General features: G+C 36.7%; 1 long non-coding RNA gene across 3 annotated transcripts; it reads right to left on the bottom strand.

Annotated features, from left to right (window-relative positions):
• Positions 1 to 577: 577 nt before the first annotated feature.
• LOC113349933 lies at positions 578 to 4,763 on the bottom strand. 3 transcript variants are annotated; one of them, XR_003360485.1, is made up of 7 exons: positions 4,545 to 4,763; positions 4,408 to 4,430; positions 4,274 to 4,296; positions 2,125 to 2,432; positions 1,674 to 1,817; positions 1,448 to 1,552; positions 578 to 908 (listed from the first exon to the last, which is right to left on the bottom strand). It is a non-coding gene; the product is annotated as an uncharacterized LOC113349933 (long non-coding RNA). The 3 variants fall into 3 exon arrangements; XR_003360486.1 differs by having other exon boundaries at positions 2,198 to 2,432; XR_003360484.1 differs by having other exon boundaries at positions 1,674 to 2,432.
• Positions 4,764 to 6,735: the final 1,972 nt, after the last annotated feature.

Here is a 6,735-nt window from a genome sequence, read left to right as displayed (position 1 = left end):
TCTTCACTCCTACCTGGACACGTGTGACCCATAAAAAGGAACGCGCAATTGGGGGATATGAATTACTTCCCCCAACCAAAGGTGTCTGCTAAGGGGTATTTTTTGTGGCAAAAAATACTAAAACACCCTTTGACACTACAAAACAGAGGGCCTTTAGTGACGTGTCTGAAACCGTCGCAAATAAAAAATGACTGCCACAAATAACGAAAAGACCGTCACAAAAACACATTTGTGACGGGCAAGAATCCGTCGTTACTACAGGGTTCACAAATGTTTTTTGTGACGGTTTGAGATCATTTGTGGCCTTTTGGTCAACCGTCACGAATAGTTATTCTATTTGTGGCGGTTGGTCAAACCGTCATAAACTGTTTTCTGCCGCCGTTAAAATTTTCTGACACTGGCACCGTCGCCGGGTTTTTCTAATTGTGACGGTTTACAAACCCTCACTAATATATTGATTATTGGTGCGTCGTCGGCCACCGTTACTGTTTCCGGCGCCGGATTTCAGATTCTCAAAATTACAGAATTCTTAAGCCATTTACACAAAAATTAAAAAGCTTTATCAAAACTCGCATCATTCACACAAACTTATACCATTCATAACAAAGTTTTACATTGATGCACCATAGAAACTTACATATCCGACAGTAAGATGTTTAATTGTGTAAAAAACATAAATCCGGGCAGCGGAACAACACCCAGAGAGTTCAAAAATCTGGTAACTAAGATTATCAACATCTAAAGTGCCTGTGAAAAGTTTGGGACATGATAAGAACACACCTGATGGTATAAAATACTTTTGAAGAAAGTCTGCCTTCGAAAGCAACATAGTATATGTACCTATGCATCAAAATACCACCAACTAACCTCTATGTATCTTTGTTTTCGCACTCCAGATGCACCTTAATCTGCAATATCAAAATTTGCAATTCAGTCCAATACTTAAATTCCATTGACAATAAGGATCAGTTTCCAAATATATTGAAATATATGGAAAGGAATTTCGGTGGTCTCAGCTTTACAAACCATAAAATTCCAACCGAAGTGTCAAAAACATGGCCCATGATATTTCAAAAAAAAAAAAAAAAAGATGGCCCATGGGACAATTACTTAGGACCCTATTCTATGAGTTGAGAAGCAACAGGGTTGAGCATTTTATTGTTTCAAGTCATGATTTCGTAAGTATACACAGTTTTACTCCATCATTTTCTAACTTTCAAAATTCTAACTTCTTCTTTCCGCCCCTTTAAATGGTTGTCAAGTACATAATTTTGTTGGTTGTATGTTGCAGGCACCCTATGTAACCAGTAATGCTCCTAATGAACTATTCAAGAACGTTATTACATAGAAGAACAATGATGAAGCTCCAAGTCATTGCCTGCTAACTTTTATGATTCAAAAATGATAAAGTGGAGAATTTATTGGCATGCCAACCTCGGAAACACACCTCAATAATATCTTGCAACTGCAACTGCTAAAGCATCAAACCCTGTTCTGTAAGCACAGCCAAACCGTCACCACCATCAGCAATTTTCCGTACCTTTCCGAGCTCCTGCACGAATAAGAGCAAGTGGTTTATATGAGGTCTAATTGACGTGTACAATGGATTTGTTAGGCTTAGGAGCCAAATTCTAAGGAAGCATAGATATATACGGAAAGAAGAGAGCGCTTACCTGTTCTCCGGTGAACAATTGCAATCCCACAGCAAATCATAAATTATATCTGGACATTTTTTTCGTTCGTTCATCAATTAGGCTCCTTAAATCAATGGTGCTACCCAGTACTTACACTATAGAAGTTGGCCAGGCCACAAATCACTGCGTCCAAAATTCCTGAATTAGTTAAACAGATACCAATACTCCAAATTGGTATTTCTAGTACATGGTTGGACAGAAAAAAATTTAAAGCAAGGACTAAGATTTAAAAGAAAATATGCTTCCCAATCGAAAGTGCTAAACTGGTACAAAAAGAAAATTAAGAATTAAAAGCATTGAAAGGAGACACTTCTAATCCCTACACTTGCATTGAAAGGAGAAAATATGCTTCCCAATCGAAAGTGCTAAACTGGTACAAAAAGAAAATTAAGAATTAAAAGCATTGAAAGGAGACACTTCTAATCCCTACACTTGCATTCTTTTCATAGAGTCACGGTCTCCATCACCATCATGGTATGAGAGGGAGAGGGGGAGACAGAGACCTTCATCAAGTCCATAATTCCAACCATGGGATCACGCTCTTTCTCAAGTCCAGGCTTAAGTTGCACTAAGATCTTCCATTCATCGACTGTTCCTGATCTCTGCGACAGACGATGGGGTAACCGTGTTGGGAGTTCCCAGTTCATGATGAGCAACAAGAGCCTCCAAAACAGCTACCGTTGCATTGCTGCTTGAAGTTCTGCAACGGTAAAAATTCATTCAAGCAACAATAAGTACCTGACATCAAAGTAGAAAGGAACATTAGAAAATTAGAGTTACAGTAGATAAAATGAAAGCATCTAAAAAAAGAAATTACATGAAAACCAAAGAAAGTGTTTCAGCGACATTTTAGAGTACCCAATATATCTAAGTCATTAATCTCCATTTTGGTTTATGCTCTTAATCAAACATGTTCGAGCTTAACACACCGCGGGTATTGGAACACAGTCATAACTAATGTGCAAGTCTAAGACCGAGAAAATCCTAAATGGTCAGAACATTCCAATGGACTAGGTAGCATACACCATAAATGGCCTAAACCTCTATATTGCAAACACCAGAGAGACAATAGTATTGAGAGATAAAGATTACTAACTGTAGTATACTAGTTACAAACTGTCCACCTATATTGCCATGTTATCCGAGAGCTTGCCTAAAGATTACTTTAAAGAAAGAATAATGTACCAAATAGTTGGGATGGCTAGGTAACGTTGTCATGGACCAAACCTGCGTATATTTAATTTCCAAATAACTAAAGGTGTACTACATTACTTCATTTAGGCATTTCTTCAAATACCATATTTTCACATTTTTGAATTTCAACCATATTCTCAACATCCAGTAAACAAATATTGCAAATAACAATCAAACGTAAGTGATTTTCATAAACACCTAGTCTGTGATTGAATTATGAAACCCCTACTATAAACAAAGTATGCTGAGTTAGTGCGCAAAATCTAAAAATTGAAATAATTTCAGACTTGCGATCTTACATCACTAAATTCCTCAATCTTTATTTGTTTAACGAATTAGAAGAGAAGATTTACAAAGACTAAGTAAACTTTGTTAGAGTTTAGATGTTGCAGACATCAATCAGTCAATCAAAAAATTATCATACTGATGCAACAATGAAGAACTATCTCACAACAAGTCCAATTTAAATCAAGGTTGTTCTTTGCATCTGTACCCCCCCCCCCCCCCTATTCATTACTGATCAGTTCTAGTAAGAACCGGTGATAACTAGTTAAATCAACAGCCACTAAACCAATGAAAAGTTAGAGCTTATGAACTTAATTTGCTCTTCCACATTACAAGAACCATTTTCTAGTACAACCTTTACATGACAGAGCTCTTGGATCATCCATGAGTCTCACATTTCCAACCTCATCTTTCATCTCTCAAGGCTACCTCAGGATGACACGCCAGACAGACAAATTGAGAGCACAATTTCAAAGCGGGTATTGGAACACATTTATAACTAAAATGTCCAAGCCTAAGACCAAGAAAATCCTAAATGGCCAGAATATCTTATAGTTTCCTATAGTACCTCTCTAAGAACTGAAATTTCATTTCCAACATCATAATATCTTTATAATCCAATAAGTTAATATAAGGGAGACCCAATCAATCAGAGCTAAGAATGAGCAGAAAAAGGTAAGGGGTTCTTTATTTCAAGGCTCAGCCTTTTCTCATGCTTTCCCATTCAACATAAATTAGAGACAACAACACAAACACAATCAGAAACTAAGAAATGTCACAAAACCCCAATATTTGTACAAAATAGATAAAACTCAAACCCCATTCAGAAATTCTAAGCTGATCTAAGAAATTCAAAGCTCAAAGCACAATATCAAGTTCCATCAACAGAAACCCATATCCCGATTTCGTTTCTAGACCACAAATCCATAACACAAACCCTAAGAAATTAAACAAAATTAAATCCAACACAAACCCTCAGAAATTAAAGTTAAAGAAAATAAAAATTTCCACTAAACCATAAGAAATTGAAAGTAAAGAAAAACAAATTTAATTTATTTAATCACAATAGTGAAAACAAAGAAAAGGAGGGGAAATTTCACCTGAAAGTTTATTCCTTTAGATCCTGCAAAACAAAGAAAACAAGCAATTAGATGCAAAACCAGTCCTAATCAAAGAAACAAAGAAACAAAAAGAGATTAAAAGTAACATTAAAAAAGAAGAGGGGAAATTTCACCTTCAAGTTTACTCCTTTAGATCCTGCAGAACAAAGAAATAGGAATTAAAAGTAATATTAAGGAAACCAGATCTAAAAAACTTTAACCAAATCCAGCCTTTAAACAAAGAAACGAAAATTAAAAGGGGAAAAATCACCTTCGATTGACTCCTTTAGATCCTGCAAAGCAAAAGAAGAAGAAAAAACCATTAATAGATGAGTGTAAACTTAAGAATAGTGATTGTTACATACGAGATAGACGAGAATGGAGAGAAGATAAGAGAAGCAAACTTCTGCAGTGGAGAAGAACAGAAGGAAAAAGAGAGCTCAGAGGAGGAAAACCAGATCCAAGTTTTGGAAGAAGATAAGAGAGAGAAAGAAATAAATATATTGGACTTTGACTAACCTGTATTTGTGGCACATGGTCCAGAAAACCCTCACAAAGTACTGTGTCGGACCCTTGCAACCGACCATATTTAAGCTGACTTTGACTAGTTTAAGTATTTGTGGCGGTTGGTCATAAACCCTCACAAATAAGGGTTATTTGTGACTCCCCTCTTTAAAAAAACCTCACAAATAAGACATGTTTTTGTAATGTGATAAATTAAAAAACATTATAAAAAGACTGTTATACCCTCCTCACAAAATAAAATTTTAAACCTAAAGATCAAAAGCCAAATCAATTATCTCCCATTCAGTTCCGGCACACTCTAGGTTAGGGTTCCAATTTTTTTTTTCTTCATCTTCTTCATCAGTTCTTCATCGACGATTAATCGTTAATTCAAGAATTTCTTCGTCGATTAACCTACCCAAATCCATAAGAATGCCTCCCCGAAAGAAATCCGATACCCAATCGAAATCAAAATCGATTGCTCAGTAGAAATTAGAGAAAAGGCTTGCTTTGATTGCTCAAGAGCAAGAACACGAAGAACAAGAGTTATCGGACTATCAACTACTCAGAAATATGACTTCTGTGAGAAGGTAAGTCATTTAAAGTTGTTTAATTAGTGTTTCAATCGATTTATAACTATGGGTTTAGGTCAAAATCGCGAAACCCTAACTAAAACAGTTTACGGTAGTTCCGGCACTCAATTTCGTATGAATACCACACCGGAAATCAGTACCAGCATTCAATCTAGGATGAAGATCACACCGGTAGTTAGTTTCAGCATTGTATCTAATTTAGGTTGAAGACCACACCGAAACTTAGTTTCAGCATTGTATTTAGGATGAACACCACTTCTGAACCTAGTACCGACATTGATTTGAAATTTCACGAGTACGCCGGTATTAAGCTTCTAATAAACAGAAAACCCTAGGGTTTTGTTATTTGTAACGGTGTACATTTTAGGTTAGATTCCATGCCGGTACTTGAGTTTTGGTATCCAGAAACTTTAGAACTACTACCGGAATCCTCGACAATTTTTTTTCAATGTCGGTACCGTGTTCCAGCATTTGTTTTTATTTTACGTAGCTACCAGTACTGGTGTTTTCTTATCCAGGAATTTCCTATAGTGTACTGGCATCCTAGAAATTTATTTGTCAATGCCGGTAGTTACTACCGGCATATAATCGTTTGAATTTACCATGCCGGTATTAGCTCCCGGCATATTCGATACTTTTTTTCAGTATGCCGGTAGTGATGATTCTATGCCTTAATGTGGTGTATCTATGCAGGCATTATAAATGAAAGTTAGTTGTCTTATATTTATTTCGTGCTTCTTTTGAAATAGATCTAAAGCAAAGGAGGCTAACAAAGGAAAAGCTAAAGATGCTGTCACTAAGAAAATAAGGAAGGATGGTCTTGGTACTCCTCAGTCTCTGCCTTCTAGAGGGGAAAAAAAAACGTTTGGGTGCTGATACAAGAGGGGCAATTTGGGAGAGTGGTCGTGATCGTAGTAAAATCGTAATCTGTGAATCTACCAGAGCTGTTGAGGAGGAAGATGAGCAAGATGAGAGGAAAGTGAGGAGGAAGATAATGAGATTGATCCAACTCAATTAGCAAACCAAATCCAAGGAGTAGTGGAACAAGGTGGTCCAAGTCAACAACCCACACAAGGCAAGGGGAAAGGCAAAGGCAAAGTTAAAGGTTCGCACCTTCCTCATGTTGATGATATGATACCCGATGATGATCGTGGTAAAATTTGGGGTGCAGCTTCTCATGATCCGGGGTATCTATTTGGCTACAAGCACTCGTGGGATCGTACTATATATCAAACCTATTTAAGAATTTATATCTCGTGCATATGTGTTGTTTTCTATTTATGCATAATCTCTTAATCATATTATCTCGTAATTGTAGGATCATATGAAGGCTGTGCGTGTTTGCCGAAACCAAGCTGCGGCTCA

Source organism: Papaver somniferum, chromosome 2 (assembly GCF_003573695.1).
Source record: "Papaver somniferum cultivar HN1 chromosome 2, ASM357369v1, whole genome shotgun sequence".
Classification (NCBI taxonomy): Eukaryota; Viridiplantae; Streptophyta; class Magnoliopsida; order Ranunculales; family Papaveraceae; genus Papaver; species Papaver somniferum.
This window is presented reverse-complemented; position numbering and strand designations above follow the sequence as displayed.